At 36.8% G+C, this 27,620-nt stretch overlaps 1 protein-coding gene across 4 annotated transcripts in view; it reads right to left on the reverse strand.

The window, feature by feature from the left end:
- LOC128865678 (proton-coupled amino acid transporter-like protein pathetic) overlaps window positions 1-27,620 on the reverse strand; it is a 61,353-nt gene that overhangs the window by 17,274 nt on the left and 16,459 nt on the right. Inside the window, exon 1 of one of the 4 annotated variants that reach the window (XM_054105934.1) lies at window positions 4,613-4,820. The exons of the other annotated variants lie outside the window; for them this stretch is intronic. The gene's annotated coding sequence lies outside the window, so the exon portion shown is untranslated. Of the gene's footprint in view, window positions 1-4,612; window positions 4,821-27,620 lie in introns of those variants that run through there. 4 annotated transcript variants of the gene reach the window in all.

A 27,620-nucleotide genomic window follows, 5' to 3' on the forward strand; every position in this document is an offset into this window, starting at 1 on the left:
AATGGAAAATCCTCAAAATCCTTATCTAATTGATAAGAGTTTTTTTTTCTATTTAAACAAACTGCTGAAATGATTTATCTCAACGTACTTTAACCTTTGGGCAATTCTAATTGTCAGAGCTGGTCCCGGTAACAGCCATCGAGACAACAGAAATTGAGCAGCTGCACTCTCTCTCTCTTTTTAAATTTTTAGCTCGTAAATTTTTATTGCCAATAAATTCTTTAGATTCAGTACACTTTTGTAAGATTATCTGCGCGTGATACGAAGCTGAATGGAGACTGCCAAGGTTTTCATATAAATTATCGGAGGGCGTCTTTATGGTTTAAAACATACGCGTACGCACTTCGTTTTTTTAGGCGTCATTAACAAGTGTTTATGGCCGGCAGGTACTTCAGCTTTGATAAGCCATTCTTTGCTCTTTATCAGCTGATAATGTCCAGAAATATAAAAAGTGTCTATTGATCATAAATAAAATCGTTGAAATCAATTTTATTTCGCTACCAACATACGCAGGAAGTAAGTTGTTAAATTGTTTATGCTTGCTTAGAACTGTAGCGGCCGGCCAATGTTTGATAGAAGCAGCACCAAAGCCGAACATGCAGTGCTGTTAACGAGCCTACTAGTAGGAGGAGCTCTAGAGCTTCATTATTAGGCAAAGTATTCAAATGTGAAATTTTTGACTATTTTTAATAATATTCTTGGAATTATTTTTAACTCTAAACTAATCAAACAGAGGAATCAGGAAGACAGAAAATAAGTGCATTTAAGTGTTTAGTTTAGATGGCAAGAGTGCTACGGGTATACTAGAAGTAGCACTAGAGTGCCGTTTCGATACCATAAAGGAGACCACTGCTTGCGAAAAATTACAAAACTTAAAGGTGGTGCAAAATTAATTATGAGAATTTGTTTTTGAATAACTTTTTTATTAAATATGAATAAAAAATTGCTTGTCTATTTGTATACTGCGGCTGTTTGGTTTTCAAGTGTTAAATATGATTGACGTACGACGCCATTTGCAACAATTGTAAATTTTTCAGTAGAGTGATCAGTTTTGCGCTGTACACTGTACACCCACGCGAGGTCCGAGCGGACCTTTTTCTACTCATATTCCCTCAAGGGATGAGGGGGCGGGGTGTAACATATGGCGGCAAGGCATGGCCAACAGGTTCACGGATGGCTCGAAGGTGGTCGTAAGGGTTAGTGGGGGAGTATTCCCATCAAACTTAAATTCAGGCTTCCGGACCTCTGTAGTGTTTTCCAAGTGGAGGTATCCGCAATTAAGGAAGCAGTGGATTGGTTGCTTACCTCGGTAATTACCGCTAAGGAAGTAAATATTTACTCTGATAGTCAAGCGGCAATTAGGGCATTGGGCTCGTTGTTTGTGCGTTCGAAATTGGTCAAGGAATGTCTAGCTTCTCTCTCGACTGCATTCGAATACTTCGACATCAGGCTCATTTGGGTTCTCGGTCCCAGCGGTATAGAGGGAAACTGCTGGGCTAATGAGCTGGCTACACAGTGAACTTTGGAGACGGTTTCGTCGCGAAATGAGAGGATTGGGGTTCCCTTAAGAACCTGTGGTCTACTCCTGGAAAGATGGGAGTCAACTCAGCGAGCGCTAGGCTAGTGCGCAAACGTGCAAGGTCGCGAAATCCTTTTGGACACGGGTAGATCGGTGACGCTCGAGGGAACTCCTAAGGCTAACAAAGCCCCAGCCCTCGAACTTGGTGGGCATCCTTACCGGAAATTGTCCGTTAGGTGTTTATGCGGTGAGACTTGGGATTGTCCGTCCTGCAGAAGGTAACCCATATTTTGGCTTAAAAGCTGCAAACTCAACGAAAATTATTTAATAATAAATATAGTAAAATAATAGTAAACTAATACAATTTCTTTCAAAACAGTTGCATTAACATATGATTATTGACTTAAAGAACTTTCTTTAAGCACAGCAGTCCAAGTAGACACATATTTTTTTTTACTATTTCTGTTCAATAATAAACTTTGCAAAATATTTTCAAAATCAGCATTCACTAAAAATTGTTCAAATGCTGGAATGGCGTTTATCGTTAAGGCTCCCTTCTGACTCAGTGCAGCCAAATCGAATTGTCACATTGGTCGGAAAAACACTGGTATACCAATGGTCCATGCTCTCCGGAAACATAACTATTTTTAGAGGTAAGTGATACCATACTTTTTTCAAAGCCAACATGATTCTAATAGGACTATGAATAAGTTCGTGCGGTTTTACAACAGATGGCGTAACTTGATTATTATTCCATCGATCCACATTTCCAAACATTCATTGGAGAGCTACTGTCGTAAGGCACAAACGTCAGTATAAGTTTTTTATTTGAAGCGTAAACAACAATATTTTTACCACACTTGAAAATGTCGAATTTCGTGCCAAATAATGTGTTTTTGCGGGGAATTCTTCTTCATTATTTTAATATGAAGAAAAAAGCAGCCGAAAGTCATCGTATCTTGGTGGAAGTTTATGGTGAGCATGCTCTATCTGAGCGAACGTGCCAGAAGTGGTTTGCACGCTTTAAAAGTGGTGATTTTGGCTTGGAAGACGAAGAACGCGAGGGTGCGCCGCCAAAGTTCATGGAGACCGAATTGGAGGAATTGCTCGATCAAGATCCGGCTCAAACGCAAGAAGAGGTTGCAAAAACTTTGGGAGTTGATCAATCAACCATTTCCAAACGTTTAAAAGCCATGGGAATGATCCGAAAGGTAGGCCATTGGGTGCCGTATGAATTGAAGCCAAGAGACGTTGAACGCCGTTTTATGGCATGCGAACAACTGCTTCAACGGCACAAAAGAAAGGGTTTTTTGCATCGAATTGTGACTGGCGATGAAAAGTGGGTCCATTACGACAATCCAAAACGTCGGGCAACGTATGGATACCCTGGCCATGCTTCAACATCGACGTCGGCGCAGAATATTCATGGCCTGAAGGTTATGCTGTGTATCTGGTGGGACCAGCTGGGTGTTGTGTATTATGAGCTACTGAAACCGAATGAAACGATTACGGGGGATGTCTACCGACGACAATTGATGCGTTTGAGCCGAGCACTGCGAGAAAAACGGCCGCAATACGCCGATAGACACGACAAAGTTATTTTGCAACATGACAATGCTCGGCCACATGTTGCACAAGTGGTCAAAACATACTTAGAAACGCTCAAATGGGATGTCCTACCCCACCCGCCGTATAGTCCAGACCTTGCGCCATCCGATTACTATCTCTTCCGATCGATGCAACATGGCCTGGCTGACCAGCACTTCCGTAATTACGATGAAGTCAAAAAATGGATCGATTCGTGGATTGCGGCAAAACCGACCGAATTTTTCACAAAGGGAATCCGTGAATTGCCAGAAAGATGGGAAAAAGTAGTAGTAAGCGATGGACAATATTTTGAATATTAAATTTGTAACCATTTTACGTCAATAAAGTTTCAAATTTCGAAAAAAAACCGCACGAACTTATTCATAGTCCTATTAGTTAGATGACACAAAATAAAGTACAGCGCGCGAAACCATGACTTTATCGGTATGAACTTTTGGTAACCGTATGAACTCAAAAAATGGACCTCTCATTTACCTGCCAGATATCACGTGACGTGTAGTCGGGTTTGTGTTGATAAGCCAGATAGGATTGACATTTTGTAGGCTGGTAACACTAGCCGCCGGCCGAATGGGTTGGTGCGTGACTACCATTCGGAAATCACAGAGAGAACGTAGGTTCGAATCTCGGTGAAACACCAAAATTAAGAAAACCATTTTTCTACCAGCGGTTGGCCCTCGGCAGGCAATGGTAAACCTCCGAGTGTATTTCTGCCATGAAAAAGCTCCTCATAAAAATATCTGCCGTTCGGAGTCGGCTTGAAACTGTAGGTCCCTCCATTTGTAGAACAACATCAAGACGCACACCACAAATAGGAGGAGGAGCTCGGCCAAACACCCAAAAGGGTGTACGCGTCAATTATATATATGTATATATAACACTAGCCCTAGAACCAGAACATCCAATTTTTATATTGAATCGAAAATCGGTCGCTGAGCAGGAAAATTCACTTCGTCGAATTTAATTAAAAAAAAAAAAAACTGGAAAAAAGTTAATTTTCATGAAAAATTTATCATGACAATGAACATGTGACGAATTAAATTGCCCTAAATGTGATATATCACTTGTTCGATCAGTCAAGGGATTCCTCAGATATTAGAAATTTGTACGATCTCTCCGTTATTGGGCGCTATCTCGATAAAAAGATGGCAAAAAAAAATTAAAAAATCTGTATGTGGGTAAAAAAAAATCACAAATTATTCGTAAATCAGTGTAATCAGCGTGAATAGAGCACAGAATTTAATCGATTGTTTTTTCGAAATTATAAACACTAAACTTTATAAAGTAATTTTTGTTTTGCTAATTAAGCACACATTTTTTCTGCAAACTTTTTATGTTTTGAAGATCTTTATTGCTAGAAAAACTTCGGTTGCATGTATTTAAATATTTTTTTTGAAGAAAACTTTTACATCCTTTATGTACTTATTCGATATTTGTTTTACCGTTAAGTGGCAGTGTAGTGCAAAATGCGGCGGTACATTTATTTACCTTAACTTTCGACGAATCCGTGGAAGTGGGATGAATTTAGTGGAACACTGCGCCCTCACAATTTTTCTATTATATTTTATTATAATACCAGGATTTTATAAATCTTTTTTTCTATTGCGAGTTGGCTTTTAAGTGGGAAGGTTTGTTTTTTTCGATTGCCGAAAACTTAACCGTGCACTCGGATTGACCAGCCCCAACTAATGGCTGTGTCGCTAATGAATCGTAATATGAGTAGAACTCGCAGCCGGCAGTCTAGGCAAAACAAACAAAAACAAAAACATTAAGTACCTATCGAGCGATTTAGCAAGTCGATCGTAACTGAAGAAAATCAAAAGCAATAGCAAAAAAAAAACGAGACAATAAAACAGAGTGACAAATCAGCAAGTGTATTAACAACAATAGCAACAAATTAATTGAGTACCTTTAAAATCAATTACTAAGTCAAATTAACTTATCATATCACAAACTCGCAAAAAAACACCGAGCAGGTGATAAAGAACAGAAGCATAAAATGCAGGGGCCCATACACATACACATACACATTTAAAAGAAGGAAATGTGCGTAAATATGTAGGTATGATATATAGGTATGTATGGAATAGCAGCACTCAGCCACATGTGAGTGTTTAAGCAAATACTTAAGCAATTAATGAAAGCTCGTAAAGATCGATATTGCTAGTAAATAATATACAAACATATTTAGTAAGTGTTGCAAGAAAAAATAAAAACAAAGCAACTTTATGCACATCTATTTACGTGCGATTTTATTACGTTATTACATAAAAAAACTTAGTTTTATGTGTAGCAATTCTGTCAATTACTTGGTGATAGAATTTAATCAGTCGTGTGAATGTCCGTAAAGGAATTTATACAACAAATATGTATGTATGTATGTATATCTTAAATAATATAGTAACGGTAAACATATATGTGCGTATCCACACCAATGTCTCACCTATTGTAAAAACAATTAATTGTCTCGATTACAGAGTAAACACAAGCTTTTGTATTACATTGAGTTACCTACACACATCTATCAATAGATTCAGGATCAACAGAACTTTACGCGTATGTGATGAGAAATGATCTGTAAGGTATATCATGTTGTTTTTTTTTGAAGTGAAACTTCTTAGGCGTCGATGGACGAGCGAGAATGGGGAGTAAAATTTCAAGGTCATGCAACGTTTTGGGCATTTTCGTTCCGCCAGAAAGAAAAATGATATAACGTAGAGGAAAAGGAGAGGGAGAGCTATACCTTATATATATCTTAGATACACTTAAGGCTATTTTTCCTGAGTTTTTCCTTGTGGTTGGTAATTTCTAGTGAGAAATAACACTGCCTACTTTTTGTCGCTTGTTTGTTGGTGCAAACTTGTAGGAAATATATTTTTGGTGCCTACTTTTTGGCGTTATATTTCCTTGGTGCCTACTGTTTGGGGCGTTTTTTGGTCCCAATTTTGTTGGCGTTGTTGTTTTGGCGCCTACTTTTTGGCGTTATATTTCCGTTTCTTGGCTAGTGCTTATGCGTACTCTAAAGTGCTATCCATTCTGGCGTCGGATTTATTGGTATTGCCTTGCGGTAATTTGTGCCGTTGCTGCGTTGTGGTCCTGGAATCGCTACGTTTGTGCGGGTGATAAACGCTCAGAGTAGTGCGCGTTGTTGCCACGATTTGTGTCGGGTGTTTACCTACACCAGTCGACCCTTTTCCGTTTTTTGTAAATTTTGTCTATTTGTATTCTCTGCAAATCTTGTAAATTTATTTAGATATATATTCTTTCTCTCTCTAATTCTCTCTCGGGTCTCTCCCTCTTTCTTTGTCTGCCTTGAAAGTTTCACTTCTGTTATGTGTACTACGCTATACGCACTTTTTTTCTTACGAGGAGGAAGCATCGAAAGCCTAACCCCGTCAGTGTGTGAAAGCCTTAACCGAACTAAACCTCCTACCGTCAAAGTACCGATCCACCCGGTACAACCGTTAAGTATTCGTCGAGTGGCGGTTTGAGCACTAAACTCAACGTCCATGTTTGTGCTGATGTAATACGTCGAAAGTGGCATCTGCTTGTTACCATCCACTGTTTGAGAGAGTTACCCCTATCATAATAGTACTCCCCCACCCACCATGTCTCTGTCCATACCATAGAAAGGTAAGTTTCTATGACCGGTATCGTCAGTAAATCAATCGAGGAAATGGGTCGACGGCACAACCGTGAGTTACTACAATGCAGGAAAAGTGTATATTATGGGTTTTCCAAACAGAGGTGTTATTTTGATATTCAAAGAAAAATACTACTTTTTTAATATAGATGATCGGATGATTATTTCATTATAAAGAGGAAGGTATGCCGTTAATAGTGGAAAATAACATCAGGCAAATGACCACCACGACCACGCTTACAGGACAATATCCTTTTCACGAAATTTTCTATAACCGAATTGCAAAGTATTTTAACGCTTGGTGCAGCATACATCACAATGTATTGGGTAACTTTTGCCAGTAGTAGCCTTCTGTTCTGACTTGGCCCGCCTATGTTCGCCTATTTACCCCTGCTGCTTTCCCTCAAACTTTTTCAATGTGCGCTTTGAAGTTTAAGCGTGCATCAATCATCACTCCCAAGTACGAGTATGTCACATACGGTTGGGTGTTGATGTTATACCCGTCTATGCTTAGCGGGATGTTCTCAATTTTTTTCTGCTTGTGATCTAAACTGCTTCAGTTTTTTGGTCCGCAAGCTGAAGGTTTGACTATGCAAACCAGTTTTTTAGTATGCAAACTGTTGCACTACGTATACGAGTATACAGGAATATCATGAGCAGTCGAATATCTGTATCAAAGTCAGTCAGCCACCTACGTTTCAGTTCTTCAAGTGTTCTCCAAATGCGGTGAGAATGGCTGCAAATATGTACATATGTATGCGCATGACATATCTATGTCTATATGTATAGCTTTCGAAGCAATAATATATTATAAAAAAAAAATCCTAAATCATGACACGTTGGATGATTAGATTAGATGACTACAAGTCCCATATGTTAAGAGGTTTTCGAGATAAGCTTAAGCAAGATTTTTTACTGACAGTTGTTAAGTAAGATTTTAATCATTTGCACGCTGGTTATTTCGTAAATGTTTTGGTCATATTTAATTAAATAATGAATATATTTTCACATGTCTTCCTTCACTAAAACAGAATAGCCTTTTTGTCTAGATACTTTGTTTTTCTTATTATTTGTTTTTGTTTAACACAATGAATGCTATGGGGCACGTTTTTGCGCGGTTGTTATGTCCTACAAACACATGCAGCATATAAAATTCGAGCAGTGATCGCTAAGAAATCAATATTTCCCAAGGGTGAAAAAATCGTGAGAATAACTTCGTGAGAATAACTGGGGGATTATGCAGCAAACTTCTGCACGCTTATTTTTCACGTTTTCACATATTCGTCCAATCAAACGTTGATTTTTTCGCATATCGCCAACACAATTTTAGTTTTGGCCGACCTCTATTGCAAACAAATCGTCCCACATGCCCACAGCAAATCAGCTGATTCCTTCAAAATCGCTAAGATCCCGTTAATGTTCTGACGTTTGTCACAATTCTGCACTCTGTACATCGTAAGTATTTACTACTTTCAAAATAGAGCTCAAATTAATGAAAATTGCTAAAGAGAAGGGAATCGCCAAGGGTGTCTCCCCAGAAGGAGAGGAGGGATCGTTTTAGTGGCCACATCGCACGACGCAGTAGACGACGCTCGCTGTAAGTGCGAAGGCATTTTAAACCCTACTTCACCCACAAAAAAAAAACAAAACAAAAAAAAAATACTAAAATCCTAAAGTTATACACATTTCCATTATACGGCCACTCTGCCGTTTGCCTCGTCATACCCTATGATCAGAAAGTACCGGGAATGTTTAAATAAAACAAAACAGAGTTCAATTTCGGACATTCCATGCACTCCTGGTAGGCCGACGAAGGAATGGTCTTCAGCTCCTTCGACGTATTCTCTTTGATCTCCTCTATCGACTGAACTCTTCTTCCACGAAGTGGTAACTTCAACGCTCCAAAATGGATAAATAATATTCTTTATTGACTGATGGAAGGTACTCATGGTGCACACGTCTTGGAAATCGAAGAAAACAGTCAACCCGGTACTTTTTGATCATAGGGTATGGCATCAACTTGAGATTAGCTTTTGCCACAAAGTACCAATTCGGGATGACTTTTCGTCTTTAGTGCCGAAAGAAATGTAATCCAGATGCATCGGGCTGTTCAGGAAATATTCACGACACAATAACCACTCACCACACGCGTGCCGAAGGTGGAGAGTCAGCGACGCTTTTACATTTCATGCATTTTGATATGATGGGAAATCTTCAATAAAAATAAAAATGAATGCTGAAATGTACGTAAATTTATTACTACATGAACTAGCAGAATTCGGCGGCCAAGCGTATGGCGGTAACTTGACTTGCTACTGGAATAATGCGCCGATACACAAAGTTTACAAAGCGAATAAAGAGTTTTTTTTATCAAGAAATATACTTATTGGAGGGTTCTGGAGAATCTTTCTTAGGAAAGTATGTGAGGAGGGCAATCAATTTGAAGCAGCTAAGGTAATGGAAATGGAAATAGAGCAATAATAGTGGAATTGCTTGATGAGCTGTACGCCATTCCGGCTCTAAGCCATTTCGGCTCAGCCAAGTTATTTTAAAAGTAGAACACCAAATAATAATATAATTTTTTTATTTTCAAATTTTTCATTTTTAAAATAGAAAAATATCGTAAACTTAATAATTAATTTTTAACTAGAGTAAAATAGTTTATGTTAAGTATTTTTCTTATTATTAAGTGGTTAGTGGTAGTCAGAAATTGGATTTTTTTTTATAATATCTTAAAAATATTGTGTGGAGTGAATCCGACAAATACTTTTCGAGTTATTCAACAATTAACAGCATGAGCGCTCCGAAGCTCAATAGAAAAACTTTAAATGCGTTTTCCCAAAAACTATGTTTTTTGCACTGGTGATCACTGTAACTTAAAAACCCCTTAGTAGATTTCAATAAAATTTATACTGCTTTTGAAAACCATAAAAAGCTCGTGCCTGAGGAAAGGATTTTTTTTCAAAAATGTCGATTTCTTTTAAACAATTGTCGGGTTTTTTCTCGAAAATCTGAAAAATATTTCCTAGGGCCGCCATATTGTTAATTTTGAAAAAAAAAACACCAGTCTAACGGTTAGACGCGATAGAAGTGAAACCTTCCGTAAAACAAACTGAGAGAGAATAAGATGAAAGCAGCATTAGGAGCAAGATAATTATAGGTTCATTATAATATTGCTATAAAGTTCATATTTTATTTTCTTCATTTTATTATTATTCATCCTCAATGTTTTCAATTTCAACAAATGATACGAGTGGCTTATGATAGCTAAAATATGATACAAATGCTTTGGTTTCGATGTTGTCAACATGTCTTTGAAATACCGCGTCAATGGTTGTTTTTGATCGTGTTGTCGATTCAGTGCGATTGTTACACATTTTTAAATTGAATGTTGTATTGAGAACGTCAATTAAAGGAACCGCTGTGTCCAATGCAAAATTTACGTTAAAATCGCCACTTAAAATCATTGGAACTTTATTGTAATCTTTTCTAAGTATCCGCGATACTTCTGGTATATACTTTATTAAATTTTCGTGAATGAATTCCGTGATGCTATTTATTGATTTTTTTTTCTGTCGATATTCACGACACTTTTCTGCATTATTTTTCGGCATAATTGCGGCAAATTAAAAATGAAAATATTTACGAATATAAAAATACACACGCTGTTGCTATTATGAGCGTCCCCAGCAAAACCTGCGTGACCGAAACTCTAACACAATTACATTTTTTTGAATGTTACAAACACATATGCACGCAGGTTTTGCTGGGGCGTGACCGAAACTCTAACACAATTACACATATGCACTCGTATTTGTTTGAAAATCGACTTTTTTTTTTGGTTCTCCGTCCCTTTGGAAAATGTGTAAACAGTAAGCAAACTTTATTCATATATTTTTCCTCATTTTTGCATCAGTAAAATTAAACAAACGCCGTAGCCGAATGGGTTGGTGCGTGACTACTATTCAGAATTCACAGAGAGAACGTCAGTTCGAATCTCGGTGAAAACACCAAAATTAAGGAAAACTATTTTTCTAATAGCGCTCACCCCTCAGCAGGCAATGGCAAAACACCGAGTGTATTTCTGCCATGAAAAAAAGCTCCTCATAAACATATCATAAAATAAAATAAAATAACTGTATAAAAAAAATGTTTTTCTTGTGATTCGAACCAAGGATTTTGGATCGGAAGCTCACATTGCTAGCCGCTCGGCTATCGCGCCATGCTGTCGGCGCTGGCCTAAAAGTTATTTAGTTCGTCGCTACGTGTATATGTAATATTCGTAGCCAAGAGTGTCGCTTTTTTCGTTTCACTTTTTCTCAAATCACTCCCAACGATTCTAAAGAAGTTTTCACTTCAAAAAAGCTTCGATCAGGCACAAGATTATAAACTAATAATAAAACTAATTTTTCTTGTCCGAATGATTTTAGATGAATCTCCAAGGACTTGTGATGATCACCGCAAGGGACTTCTGGAGAAACGGACTCCACACAAACAGCGACAACTTTTACAATTATTATTATTTTTTTTTTTAATTTTGCTAAAAACAAGTCGAAACATGATGTATTAATGCTATATATTTATTTTTGTAAAAACAAGCAACTGACTAGCAAAAAAAATTATTATTGAAAATCATCATTTTTTCGGGCCTCTGACAACCCCAAACCCCTAAAGAATCGAGTAATAAAAAGAATTAATTTATGCTACTTTTATTATTGGGAGGTTGAATTAGTTTTAAAGATTTTTTTTCGAAGATTTGGGGCTTTATTGTGAAAAACGGTACAAAATATTTTATTTGAAGTATTGGCCATCGCTAGCTACAACTTTCGCCCATCTTTCGGGCAATTTCCGGATGCCGTTTCTCCAAAATTCTGGCCGCTGCTTGGCTATCCATGACTCAACCCATATTTTGGTAGCCTCATACGAGGAGAACCGCTGGTCCGCCAAATCGAGACTCATATGCCGGAACAAATGATAATCGGAGGGAGCTATGTCTGGACTATACGGCGGGTGGGGTAACACTTCCTAGCCAAGCGTTCTAAGGTATTTTTTGACAGGTTGAGCAACATGCGGCCGAGCGTTGTCATGTTGCAAAATAACCTTGTCGTGCCTTTTTACCGTTTCCGGCCGTTTTTCTTTCAATGCCCGGCTTAAACGCATCAATTGCAGTCGGTAACGATCCCCCGTGATTGTTTCGCCCGGTTGGAGCAGCTCAAAATATACGACGCCGACCTGATCCCACCAAATGCAGAGCATGATTTTCTTGCCGTGAATATTCTGCTTGGCCGTCGACGTTGATGCGTGGCCGGGCAAACCCCATGATTTTTTGCGATTTGGGTTATCGTAGTGGATCCATTTTTCGTCGCCGGTCACCACCCGATGCAAAAAACCCTTCCGATTTTGTCGCTCGATCAGCAATTCGCACGTAAAAAATCGCCGTTCGACGTCGCGCAGCTTCAACTCGTACGGGACCCAATGTCCTTGCTTTTGGATCATTCCCATCGCTTTTAGACGCTTGCAAACGGTTGATTTATCAACGCCCAATGATTCAGCAAGCTCTTCTTGGGTTTGGCACGAGTCCTCGTTTACCAATTCCCCCAATTCCGCGTCCTCGAACTTTTTGGGCTGGCCAAGACGCTCCTTGTCTTCGGTGTGAAAATCACCACTTTTGAATCGTCGAAACCAGTACTCACATGTTGAAATCGACGGAGTATGGTCTGGGTAGGCCTCCTGCAGCAATTCACGGGATTGGGCTGTATTTTTTTTCAAATTGAAGCAGAAAAGCAAAGCTTCCCGCAAATTGCGTTTCGACGGCACGAAAGTTGACATACTCGGAGCACGAAAACACTGCGTTGTTTATACTTCAGCGAAATGACAGATACTGATAAACAAAGCCTAGGGATGAGGCTTTGTCATGAATATATATTCAGTATTGCCAACGCGATAAAGTGATAAATAGCGCCATCTGTGTGTCACCTTTAAAACTAATTCAACCCCCCAATATAAGAAATAAAGCTGTAAACTGGAAGGTCCTGATTTGGCACCTATCGAAAACAAAATGCGAGGTCACGTTTTTCAACGCTCGAAGAAGTTATTAAATGCTGTGAAGGCAAGGGTGCGTTGAAAGTTGGTCAAGCGAATATCAAAGTGCAGATTCCTTCCAAAGAGAATATTTTGAAAAACAAGAAAACCATTTTCGTTATTATTTTCATGATTGGGCGAAAATTGTAAAAGCAAATAAAGGATTGAACATTCAAAAATCCCTTTTAAAGGTCTGACAAAATTAATAATCAAAAAGAAAAAAACCCATAAACAAAGAATATTCCACCTTATTGCGGCTTTTGCGAGAGACAAAAGTGGAAAAAATGCCAGATTTGTGGAGAAGGCTCTGTGCTCTATTAAACAAAAAATTTATACTAATTTGGGCTCTTAGAAGCTAGAACTAAACGAGAGACAGACGTGGCTGGACCGATGGAAATTAAAAGTTAACACAAACAAATCTGTGCATGTTTTGTTTTCATTGAGACGGAAAGAATGCCCTTCACTCTATCTAAATGGTAATATAATTCCCAAACATGATACAGTCAGATACCTTGGCATACATTTGGACAAACGGCTAACCTGGAAATGCCATATTCAAGCAAAAAAAACCCAGTTAAAGATAAAAACAAACAAACTTTACTGGCTACTAGGACCAAAATCAACACTTAATCTAAATAACAATGACTATTATATACTAAAGCCAGTATGGACCTACGCAGTACAACTGTGGGGAACTGCTTGCAATTCTAACATAGAAATTCTGCAAAGATATCAGTCAAAAACTTTAAGGCTTATCACAAGTGCACCCTGGTTCGTCACAAATAAAGCCATACATACTGATCTAAAAATTCCCTTTATAAAAGATGAAATTAAAAAAATTACCACAAAATATTTACAGAGATTAAGTTATCACGATAACCCGCTAGCAATTGCATTACTTGATGAAACTAATGAAATTAATAGACTTAAAAGACATCATGTATTAGACATTCCATTCAGAACCTAATAGATAAATCTAATATTAAAATGTATTAAAATCTAACACATAAGTCTGAATATAAGTGTACATTAATCGTAGTATACATATATATCATTATTGACCTAAATGGAGCTCAATGATATAAGTCAAATTGTTAATAGTTAGATAATTTGCTTATTATTTTAAAAATAGATTGCAAATAAACGAAAAAAAAAAAAAAAAAAGTATTAGTATGCGAGTATTACTTATAGACTATTTATTGTGGGACGTTGGTAAGCACAAATATTACACCAACCATACATAGACAATTCAAAAGTTTAAATGTGAAATCGAAGTTGCCATTAGTGAGATAAGTGCCGAAAGTCGCGAAAGTGCAATAAAAAATTGTGTTGACAGATGTACGATTACGTCTTTAGCATTAGTTATCATTTACTTTTTCCACTCAAAACAACGCAACTTTCATTATAATTTATTACAGATTTAAATAAAGATATTGAAACAAACAAACATTTAAGTACTTATACTATAACTTATATACTGGACTTATGAGTTTGCATACATAATTCTTTATTTAGATTTGTGGTACATGAACTGTCGGATAGATATGGTGCTTAATTGCATGCCTACAGTTTTGGCGTGCGCTTTTGTACTTGGAAAGTAAAAAAGTGAGTTGTAAACATTTTAATTATTTTATTTAGTTACTTTCTCTCTTCGCACCTGACACCTTTACAGCACATTTGAAATGATAAATCACAATTGCGTTAGTAACTCTTCATAGTTCTTAGTTCTTTGTGTCCTAATTAGATAGTTGCACTAAATACCATCTCATCTTAAGTGGCCAATCCTTAATTGGCCTATCTCTCCCAATCGTTTCTTCTTGAACCGAGGAAATGATGGCAGCATCATCCGGAAAACTGGGCTCCTATCTGGAGGATTAGCTGGCAGGATAAATTGATACAAAACGGACCCCAGCTTGACGACTTTTAGCATGAAATCTAGTGCGCGATTGTGACCCTCAGATGCAACTAGGAAACTTAGGATATATATAATATAGCAAAGCGCCACTCGTCTTTTGCTCGTGCTAACCGGAGGACATACAGAACTTAGTGTAACTGCCAAAAGATGCCTTACTCTTCCTCTCCTACCGCCAGCTGATACTGCATCCAATACTTTCAGAGCTGGAGCGTTAGCACCCATTCGTACGACGTAATCTAGCCAGCGGAGCCGCTGGATCTTTAATCGCTGCACCATGTCTATGTAGTAAAGCTTATACAGCTCATTATTGAAAAGTCAAAAGTCATTATTGAAAGGTCAAACAATATGTGTGGCTAAACAAAGGTTTTAGACAAGCTCTTTAAACGAAGAGTCTGCAGAGGTTAAGGATACGCCTAATTTGTTATTGAACAGTATTCTGCAGATTTTTTCCCCCAGAAAATGTGCAAAGAAGAGAGGGTTCCGGCCGACCTGTTCCACTATTACTTCGTAATTGGCGCGATAACCACTTACGCGATTTTGGCCGAGTTTAACAAAGCGCGCCAATCGTTTCTTTCTCGTGCTAACCGGCGCCAATTGGACACACCAAGTGAAGCCAAGTCCTTCTTCACCTGATCTTTCCAACGCAGAGGAGGCCTTCCTCTTCCTCTGCTACCACCAGCTGGTACCGCATCGAATACTTTCAAAGCTGGAGCGTTTGCACCCATTCGGACGACATGACCCAGCCAGTAAAGCCGCTGGATCTTTAATCGCTGCGCTATGTCTATGTCGTGGTAAAGCTCATACAGCTCATCGTTCCATCGCCTGCGATATTCGCTGTTGCCAACGTGCAAAGGTCCAAAAATGTTGCGCAGAATCTTTCTCTCAAATACTCCAAGCGTCGCTTCATCGGATGTTGTCATTGTCCACGCTTCTGAGCCATACGTTCCACTAGGTATACTTAAATAGAAACTAAATCAGTAGCAACTGTTTGCGTAGTGAAATAAGCCAGATAGGTTTACGTAGCGGAAAAGTTTGGAAAGTCAAAAAATTATACGGCACAGAAGCTTATACCTCTACACCTTCCATTCACTGAACTACATTCATCTTAACTACCATTAGGCATCCGTTCTGTGGCGTATGTGAGATCATTTGTGATGAACTCAGGTGCTTAGGGTTTTTTTCTTTCTTTTAGTGACCAATTTGTTTTAAAGTAATTACCTCTTAAGAAAACCTGTCTGGTGCTTCTAGCATATGAGCCTCTAATCAAGGGTAGACCTAAAAATATTTAGTGGTTCTCAAACCGACATCAATTGCTAAGCATATCACTTACTTGTTAATTCATCCACCATCACCTACACTAACAGGTGAAAAATGCCACTTTCTACTAGAGCGATTTCTCCATTCAGTTCGAAGAATTATGTAAGTAAAGGATCTTTAAAAATATCCGCATACATCTCTACAGGTAAAATTTGAGAAGCAGTAGAGTCATGAATGCCTAATTTTTGAGAATGTCGAGATATAGATATTAATGTTGAAGGTTGTTTAGCAACATTTGGCGCTACAGCACCAATGTTTTCAACAGAGCGACCAGCTTTTTGATCTGTCAGCTTCCTAGTCTAGTGTTATCCTCGACAGAACCTGTTTTCCGAAATTTTTTCACCAACCTTTGAATTGTCGACTCATTCGGAGTATTATTTCCACCAAACAAATCACCAGTTTTGCGATATGTTGTTCTTAAAGATCGACCGTTTTCATAACAAGTTTCAATAATTTTAACGTGTAAAATTCTCCCGTCATTTCATTTTTTCTCTCCCGTGTAAAATTGTGCATTTGTCTACTGATAAATGTTAAAGATGACATAAAAAAAGAGGCCGTCAATGAATTATTCACTACTGCCATTTAGGCGTCACTTTTGAAAGACCTTTTACTACATAAGCAAGGTACAAATCAATCTGACAAGCTCGACGTTGGTTGACTCTTAATTTCTTTTTTAAATTATTTATTTATTTACTTAAGTCTTACGTAACAATTGCTTCCTTACCAGTCTGCACTTGACAATTCTGTGCTTAAACTATGAGAATTAATTTATTATTAAAACTATTATTTCACAATTTACAAATAAATCTATTTTTACCGGGCAAATAAATTTGATTCAAATTAACTTTAAAATTCATTTAAAATATCATAAATATAGACTTAGAAGAAAATAAGTCAAAGGCTAAAGTATTTGAGAAGGAATTCAGTTCTCTCAAAGCTCTGTGAATTGGAGCATTGATAGCATAACTTCTGCTAACTTGTTTCAAGGAAGAGGAAATTAATTATTCCGAAGCTAGCGTTGAGGGATATGACATTTTTCGAGAGACTATGTATGTCAAATAATCCCCCCATTAACCAACGTCCGTAAGCGCATTTTCTCTTCTTTTTCACTGCTAAGAATGGATTTTATACTCGTATCATACGAGTATTGCCTTTCATATAAACTATTGCAGCGCGAAAAGTACTTAACCTACATATGTAATATATGTATGTATGTATGTAATTATGTATGTAGGTATTCGATTGTATCTTGAAGGTGTCGAGTATAGTCTTATTGAAGGCATATGAGTATTTATGTGCATAGATACTCAAAGATAAAGCCATTGCTCGGAATTTGATCTATTTGCTTCGTTTGCCCTCATTTGGCCATTGTTGGAATTAAGTGACTTTAAATTTGACAAACAGTTGACAAATCCCAAAGGATAGCCTAGCAACTTGCCCCAAGTGCTTAGTGTGAGGATAAACATGTGACACTGAATATGTCTGCTACAAGAAGGCGGCTAAGATAATCTTTGATGGATTTTTGTAGCTGGTTGTTACGTTTTTTATTTGATTATTACGTTACGCCAAGATAAGATAACAGAGCTGAGGTTAACATTATTATGTTATATTTAATAACTCTCAGCGGTGCTGTTGTGTTATTGTCATTGCTCCAAATACATACCTACTTGCATACACACATTTGTACACATGAACACGGTTATGTATGTATGTATGAATGTATGACATGCACTTGTTGCTACTTATTTACCAATTACTTTTCACTTTTCTGGCTTAATTAAAAGTGGTTAAAACAAGTGTACCATTGAATACCTACAAAAACAAAAAAAAAACAACAAAGTCCTTAACATCTGTTATGAATTAAGCAACACAAGTTTATTTATTTATAAACAGAGTGATAAGAGATAATGAGAAATAAAGAGAAAAGGCAAATAAACAGAATACTTATGCTTTTGGGCAGAAGACGTTAAATGACGCAAATTTGTTTTTGTATTTGTAGTAGGTGTGAGCAAATCGACAGATGGGTTTACTACATCCAAGTAAAATGGCAATCATAAAGATTAGAGCACTTGCGCGAGCGGAGTGCGACGGTAGCAGACTTAATATTTGGCAATGATTATTTTAACTTGCGTCCAAAATGATATCTCGAACGAATCGGCATGAACCGGAAAAAAAGCAAAAGAAATTCTGTTTACGAACATTTAATTAATCTGAAGTAGTTTATGATTACTAAATAATGCTGCTATGACGACCGCGTTACATTTTATATAATTAGGTAAAATATTGTAGAATGCACGTCTGGTCTTATCTTAACTAAATGTTGCAAACTTTGAAAACCGGTTAAGTGGCTATTGGAAGAACATGTGATTGAGTGCGACATTTTTATTTCACGGTTAATTCTAAGTAGTATTGATTTTTATTGGTTCAATAATAAGCTTAGAGTTGAAGGTTTTACGATAGTAACAATTATTTCACTGCCATACTGATTTCGCCTCGTAAATATATACAAGGTTTCATGTATCATAGAAGCTCATAATATTAATGTGGGTTGTAATCTTATCTGCAAGCGCAAAACTAGAACTCCAGACCAATTGTGCCAGGCACTATAGTCTTCACCGCCGTCTTCAGCTGATTTGAATCGTGAGAAGAGTGCTTCCAATTTACATGGCGCAATTCGTACGCTGAGGGTCACCATTTGTACTGGTTAGGTTAGATTGAAGCGATTGACCTGTGCGGTTGACACACTCAGACGCATATCCCATTGCGACGCCGCATGGGGAACTTTTCCCTGTTCCTCCTAAAACCAGTGTGTGCTTTTAAAAAGTTTTAGAATATCTCTGAATTTTGCGGAACTGAGATGTTCCAATTCATTAAAAGAATGTCTACCTATTGGGTTGTTCGGAAAGTAATTTCGTTTTTTTGTGGATACATCGAGCTTCGAGGTTAAACCCAGGCCTTTCCGGTGGTCATATATAAAGGGTGGTTAGGTTTCAAGGGCTGGTGTTGATTTGGAATAAAATACAATTTTTTTAGGAAACTATTTTCATTTCTCTTTATTATGACAATATTGGTATAGCTCAATTATGTATCGGTGGCACACCTCCATCCGATGGTCCAAATTTTCGATGACGCTGAGGCATAATTGAGGTTCTATGCCGTTAATGTGCCGAATTATCTCATCCTTTAGCTCTTGAATTGTTACTGGCTTATCGACGTACACCTTTTCTTTCAAATAACCCCAAAGAAAGAAGTCCTACGGTGTCGTTGACGTTTAGGTGTGGTTCACATTCAACATCGGCCCTTGAAATTTAACCACCCTTTATATATATAATTGGCGCGTACACCCTCTCTGGGTGTTTGGCCGAGCTCCTCCTCCTATTTGTGGCACATGCGTTATGGATATTATTCCACAAATGGAGGGACCTACAGTTTTAACCCGACTCCGAACGGCAGAAATTTTTATGAGGAGTTTTTACATGGCAGAAATACACTCGGAGGTTTGCCATTTGCCTGCCGAAGAGCGACCGATATTAGAAATCTTTTTCTTTATTTGGATCTTTCATCGAGGTTCGAAACTACGTTCTCTCTGTGAATTTCGAATGGTAGTCACGTACCAACCCATTCGGCTACGACGGCCACCTGGTCATAAACAGCTGAATTCGATAAATTTAACCTCTCACGGATTTTACGTGTTGTTATTCGACGGTTTGCATCAACTAATGCCTTTATCGCGTCTTTGCCGGATCGAAATTTTTCAAAAAAGGTTCTGGCACTGGCGCATTGTCAGCACATCTTCTCCATACACATCGGTTAATTTCTTTCTGGCTTGAACAGCATTTTTCCCTTTTCTATAGTAACAAAATAAAACTACTGCGTAAAATCAATTGAACTTATTCACACACAAGGCTTGCTGTATCAGCTGTCAAAACATATAATGACAATTCGACTTGAGTGTGAAATTAGCTGTGAAAAAATACAATAAAATCCCCAGTCGGGGAAAAACGAAATTACTTTCCGAACAACCCAATAGAATAGTAACCTTTTTTAATTAAAAAATTCTTTATTTTGAATACTAAAATATTTTAATTAAACTGACAGTCAATCAGCTTCCCATTAATAATAAATTACATTATGTCAAAAAAGGACCGGGAATCGTGCAATAAAACGCAAAATAATTGTTTAATCATCAAAATTTATTTTGTCGCCTTCAAAATGGGCTTCATTCGAAGCATTGCACATAGGCCAACGATTAGTCCAGTTAGCAAAGCGCTTTTTAAACGCGTTTCAAGAGATCTTCTTCAGCTCCTTCAGCGAATTCTCTTTAATGGCCTCTATCGACTCAAAGCGGTGTCCGCAGAGTGACAATTTAAGCTTTGGGAAAAGGAAAAAGTCACAGGGGTGACTAAATCCGGTGAATACGGTGGTTGTTCGATGATATTTGTCGAGTTTTTGGTCAAACAAGTGTTCACAATATGAGTCTTGTGAGACGGTGCGTTATCAAGGTGCAAGATCCATGAGTTCTCTTTCCACAAATTGGGCCGTTTCCTACGCTCATTCTCCCTCACCCGTCGCATAACTTCCAAATGATATTCTTTATTTACCGTAGAACTATTTGGAATGAATTCTGAGTGCACAACTCTATGATAATCAAAGAAAGCGACTAGCATGACTTTCACTTTTGACCGACTTTGATGTGGTTTTTTGCGTTTCGGCGCATGTGGATAGCGGCATTCAGCCGCCTATTGACTGGTTTGCATGTCAAACTCATATACCTACGTCTCATCACCTGTTATGATGCGCTGGATAAAGGGTTGGCTCTGAATTCACTTGCTCAAGCCTGTCTGCAACCACCTTCTTCCGATGAATTTTTTGAAAGAAATTCAACTCTTTTCTCTAAACTCTAAACTCAACTTCTAAACTCTAAACTGTTGTGAAATGATTCGTGAGACACGCTAAGGTCACGAGCTACCTCCCTCAAATTTAAATGATGTTTGATGGTTTTCCAGCACCATTTCCTTGACTTTGTCGACGTTTTCATCCGTTGAAGACGTTGATGGGTGACCAGATTAGGGCAAATCTTCTACGACTACTCGGCCCTCTGCAAAAGCTTTATACCACTCGTAGACCCGTGTTTTTGATAAAGCACACTCGCCATAGGCTTTTTGTGCAACGTTTTCAACGATTCGGGTCACGAAATCCCATTAAAAACACAAAATTTAAGACAAATTCTTTGTTCGATATTTTTATCCATAGTGAAAATCGCAGAGCCACCTGCGGTTGACTGATATAATTAAATGCTAAAAACAAGCTAATTGACAGATGACGCCCAAACTCTGCGACACTATAGACGACAGTTGCACCAACATTCCAGCAAAAGAAATTTAGACTTTTGAAATTAACAATTCTCGATATTTTTTTGACAGAATGTATAACTGCAAAAGTTTTAGGAAAAAATCAATCAAAACCAATATAAATTCCAACTCTTGTAGCGGCAAGCCAATATTGCTACTGCTTGCAACTTAGTAAGTGCAGCATTTGATGCTAATAGTGCTAAGGCATGTACATACGTACACTCATACATACATTCACACATATGTGCGCATGTGTACAATACCATTACTACGCATGCGTAAAACCTGATGTTTGTTGGTGATAAAATTTCACCGCACGCACAATTGGTTAATAGTGTCGCACAAGGCAACTAACAACTACAACAATTACTTGCATACTTTTTTTGTTTTTAATACATAAATACACATCTAAATGCACACACACATATGTACATATGCACTTATCTGTGTGCAGTATCTTTGGGGTACGCTAACTATCTAGTTGGTGGCAATCAATCATAATTTTACCGGCATTTCTCATAAATTGCGCGAAAAGCTTAACAAAAATTGCCTTTCTGTTTATCTTTTATTTATATACATATATATAGATGTAAGTATGTATTTGTATTTTGGGCAAAATGTGCAAAAATTGCTTTTGCTATAAACCGCGTTAACAATCAGCAGCCAATACTGGTTGACAGTTGCAACGACGCTTCATCGACGGTCTAATGGGAGTTTCGCAAAAATTACGCGATCGCATCGCTGACTAGTGGAAAATTTACATTGCCTCTTGCATTCGTACATACATACATACGCATGTGCCTACATGATGTATATATGTGTGCATGCGTATGTGGGCTTATGGAAAATACTATAAAGTGTACGTTGAACTTTCAATAAGTTATTCAATTAAGAAATTTTTTAAGAGAAACATAGTCTGTAGAAAAGTCTGCTAGGAATAAAGGAAACACCTTTAATCACCTCTACTTGGCATACATTTTTATTGATTGTCTTGTTTTGCAGTTGTTTTTGAAATTGAAACGAAACTTAATTAAATCGTTTAGGCCCTTGGAAAGATATATTTATGAAATACAGTGGCACAATAAAGAACTCGGACACACTTGGCATGCAGTTTCAAATTCAAAATTTTTGTAAGAAATGCAAGTTAAATATTTTTCTATTGGGTATTCAAATAGGATTTTAAAAATAGTAGAAATAATTTACAAATCCATTACCTCCTTGTTACAAAAAAATTATCATGCACCATTCGCAAAATAGGTGTCAACAAAGAAGTCGGACATTTTGCATTATTGCTGTTTGGCACTTTAAAACGGGGAGTCCCACTATTAACTCGAACTCAGTAGAACAGTGCAAAGGAACCAAACGTAAAAAATTACAATATAATAAAATTTAAGTCGTGTTTTGTTGAATAAAAGCCCAAGTTTGGGGTAGACAGCATGGGCAAAAAGCTCAATTGAAGTCAGAAATTTATTTATTAGTCATCAAGAAAAGGGTAACACGATCGACTGAATATGACGCGATGACGAAAAGTAAAAATCGGGACGACCAAAATTGTTTTCAGATGCCGTTGAGCGGTGGATAGTGCAACGAATTAAGAAGAATCCAAATTTGAGCGCGCCTAAGCTCGCAACAGAAGCCGCCCAACACCTTAATATTAACTGAAACCCAGAAAGTACAAGGTCCGGCACTCGAAGTGTAATCAACTTCTGACAGCTGGCGGCTGTCTGTTAGTTGGCTAAATGACAGTCCAAAGTGTTGTTTACAAGCGCGCGGAAACAGTTTGCCGACTGTAAACACAAAAAAAAGAAAATCAGTAATGGATTCAAATTTTTCCAATTGAGCAATTCGTTAACTCCAAAAATGATAGGATTTATTTGATCGACCGTTCATACGAGAATTTGAGTCATCGACTGACCACCAGGAGGCAGCACCCGCCACAGGTAATGGTTTGGGCCGCTGTAGCCGCAGATGTCGCTCTCCAAACGTTTTCATCGAGCCTGGCGTCAAGGTAAGTATTATCGGGAAAGTATTCTAGAGGATGCTTTGAAGCTGTGGGTAGTCAACAGGACTCGGCAAAAAACGCACATGCCACAGTGCACTAAGGTATTGCGAAAACATTGTTCGCAGCTAAAAATTTTTAGTTTAGTTTAAATAATACTAATTTTTTGTTCCCCTTTTACTAATTTGGGTCATAATTTTATTTTTATTCCTATCTATATTTTACTCGTTTAACTTTTTGTTAACGCAGACGCTATCCCTCACGAAATGTTGAAATAAAGTTAGCGAAAAAAAGTTTAGATTGTTTATTGTTAAAAAACTCGAAGTTTCATTAGTTTACCTTTCACTTCTCAAAAGATATCTACACAACTTTTATTGCTAATAAACCAATTCAGCATTATTTGATTGTAATTTTTGTTGTTAGAACCAATAATGTGTAATATGAACTCATTAAAATTCAAGTACTGTGACGCAACAACAATCATTAGTAGGCAGAACGTATCCGAGACTGACGCAATTAAGGCAAAACCAATTGAATGTAATTATAAAAAAAAAACAAAGCTCCAAGTGAGAAAACTTTCAAGGCCTCGCACAAGTGCAATTTTATCTGCTATAAGGCTAAAATTTTTTTATTTGAAATAAATTTTTTTGTTGATACAACGTTTACGGTTTTTTTTCCACTGTTCGCCAAATAATCAAGCGTAGAATGGAAGACAAATATCGGAAAAATTCTACCAAAGTTCCGATTTTATGGTTTTTTGTTTGGTTATCTTTACTGTTATAAAGTTGTGTTTAAATGGAGTTTCAAAATTTTATTTCAGCTTCTGGCCATTCTTTAGTGTGATCATCGTCTGATTTTCTATCAGAAACATATTTTTTATTAATGAAGGAATTGTTATTATTCATTGAAGGAAATTTTCATAATTTAATTGAGCCCTATTTCATAACAAATTCTAATAAAATAACATAATCTGAAGAGATTAGCAGTAAGCCATGAAAATTAACTCGATAAAATATGTTTATTTTTTAGTTGGTAAACAAAATACGGCTACTGTTTTTTTTTGATAGTGGTATTGTATAAGTCACCCTGTTCACAAAGTTTGGCAAAATAATTAGTAATTGTTCCATGTCTTCAGATGAACCGTTAGGTATGATCAAGTAATCTTTTTAATGTAAAAACGTACTATTTATAGCAAATTGTAGACAAGTAATGCTCTCAAGAAATGGAAACAAATAAGACTAATATCATCTTCAGATGAATCAGTTCATACTTTAAAAGTGATTTCGGAACCCTTACAAATGGAAAAAAGCAACACGAAATCAAGAAAGATGACACGAAATCAAAGTAATTATGCACAAAATATAAGAAAATGAAGATGAAGAGAAATAGTGGAGAGGAATATGAAACAAAAGAGTCTAAGCATGTGAGTGGTAAACTTTTCGAATAAGGATTGCATTTGTTCTAAAAAATATATAAATGGAATCGGATATGAAGACAGGAAAGCTAACACGAAAGTTTCGCAACACAGAATTTGTTTCTGTATGGTTTGGTTCGAAAACAATCAATAAAACAAAGACGACCTAGAAACTACGAAGTATATATGAGAAAATGTAGTTTTAAGTTTCATTTAAATGTACGGAATCCAGAAGTTTCTGTTTGCAAAACTTTTTTTTTCGGATACTTTCAAAATATCTAACGGAAGATTAGGCCGTGTCTTAAATGCTAAAACACCTGGAACGGATGGTCGTGGCAAAATGGCTGGTTCATCTAGAAAAACAGATGAAGAAAAAATTAAAGTATTACGAGAACATATTCTGTGCTTTCTAGCATGTGAGAGCCATTACACGAGATCACATCACACTTGAGGTCGAAAGTATCTGACTTAGATATTCGAAATATGTATAAGCTGTATGTGAAAAAATACAATATGATGAAAATAATACATCACGTGTGAAGGAGTGCACTTACAGGAAAATATTCAATACGGAGTTCAACTTAAATTTTCATACTCCTCGCAAAGACACGTGCCAAAAATGTGATTCGCTAAAACTAAAAATTGAAGCATCCAGTAATGAATACGAGAAGTTGCATCTTATGGAAATTCATGATTCACATCTTAACAGGCTAGAAAAAGTTTAACAGATGACATACAAAAAGCAAAAGATAACCCGAGTGAATATTACGGATTCACATTTGATGTACAGAAAGCACTTTCTCATCCAAAACTTTCTGTTTCGGTAGCTTATTATAAGCGCAACATGTATGTATACAATTTAGGGTTTTATAATTTCCAGAATGAAAATGCTAAAATGTATGCATGGGATGAAACAATCGCCTCAAGAGGATCACAGGAAGTTACGTCTTGCATCTTAAAGCACATTCGGGACATTACCACTCAAAAGCATGTGATGCCTGCTTAGGACCAAATCGTAACATTAAGGGGGGAGCCTGCTTTAGAGGCTTCAAAAAAGCGATTCTCTTTTTTGCATAAATGTCTTCCCAAACTATCCAAGAATATGTCCTCAAAATTTCAGAAGCAAATTCAAAATATTTTCGGTGTTACAGATGAAATTGTGAGCAAGCGTCGTGCAGGTATACGAGCGGACAGATCGCTCGAAGTGCGATTTCTCGGTTTTTTATTTTTACGATTTTTCCTAATTGGCGGGAAAGATAGGGAAAAAGTTAAACGCCCTATCGAAACGAGATAACATTGATTGTATTCGGAATTAAATTCTCTTCTAGTTGAACCTAGAAAACCTTAGAAAGTTATGATTAACCCACTTTTTAAACAAATGCATATTTTTTTAAATAGGGAAAAATTGTTGAATTTCTCACTTTTTGTTTAATTTTCTTGGTTTAACTAGAAGCTATATTATACTAAAATAAAAACTTTTTCGGGGTTTTTGGTTTCTGATGAAAATTGCGACCTGCATCTTTCCCACCGCACGACACATGCACACTCGAGGCGCCTCGGCGTAATATGACATATATTTTAATGAAAAAATTTGAGCTGGCTGCTGAAATATATAACAATGAAACCTGAAAGTTTCGTTTCAATCGAATACTTCTTTCCTTCCCAAGAAAATCCACGAAAAAATCGATTTTTTGAAGCCTCTAAAGCAGGCTCGCCCCTTAACATAGTTTTAATTTGGTTAAAAATTGTTCAGTCATCTGATAATAATGTTGAAACAGTTGATCATAAATTTATGGTATCCGGCCATTCTTTTTGCCAAATGATCGCAAAAATTAAAAAATCGAATTAATTATACATACCTGAGCATTATTATAATTTAATAGAAGTATAATATGTAAAAAGAAAACCCCAATTTTGGTAGTACAAAACAACTAAAAGAATCAACGAATAATAGAAAAAAAACCATCAATGGAGCAGCTGTGTCTTGGCTAAAAATGCAATGGATCAGATTTCTAATAAATACTCCATATAAGATGTTTTATAAAACTTCCTTGGATGACAATACCGAATTCAAAGTAGTATATGCGAAAATATTGATTTGCTTCCACTATACACAACCCTTAGACCAATAACAGAAGAAAAACGTAAAGATATGATGGATTTACTACCCTATATTCCACCAATTTTTCACAAACCCTTTATTTCCCTAAATACTACTAAATAATTTACTTAGTTACAATGAAATGAGTTTGAATAAAATGTTAATTACTAATAAAAATGTTTCCTTGATGGTACAAGTAATTTATAAAGCCATGCAGTTAATTTTGAAAGTGGTATAAGTCATTTCAACCTTTCAAAACCACATTTCCTTTTAAAAATGGTTATAAATTTCACAATCATAATAAATACTTGTCTATTGGAACTACTTTACTGTCGAAAAATCATATTCCATAATACAAAAAATATTTTTTAATCCTTTAAAACGCAAAACTCTAAATATCTCGAAACAAGCAAAATATGACTTCTAACACTTTCAAAATCAAGGGTTCAATTAATGAAGAGAAAACAATTTAATTTAATTTTAATTTAAAATTTAATTTAATTTTTATGGTAACTGGTCTTGTATTAGTGCAATGCTCCTAAGTGCTTTTATTTTGGCAGACTCACGATACGTACGTTCATGCATACAAATATGTGGACTATTAACAATATTGCCTAAATCGACTTAACACTTTCTACCTGGCAATCACTCGGTGTACTGCTAACTATAGCCTCT

Source organism: Anastrepha ludens, chromosome 6 (genome assembly GCF_028408465.1).
Source record: "Anastrepha ludens isolate Willacy chromosome 6, idAnaLude1.1, whole genome shotgun sequence".
NCBI lineage: Eukaryota > Metazoa > Arthropoda > Insecta > Diptera > Tephritidae > Anastrepha > Anastrepha ludens.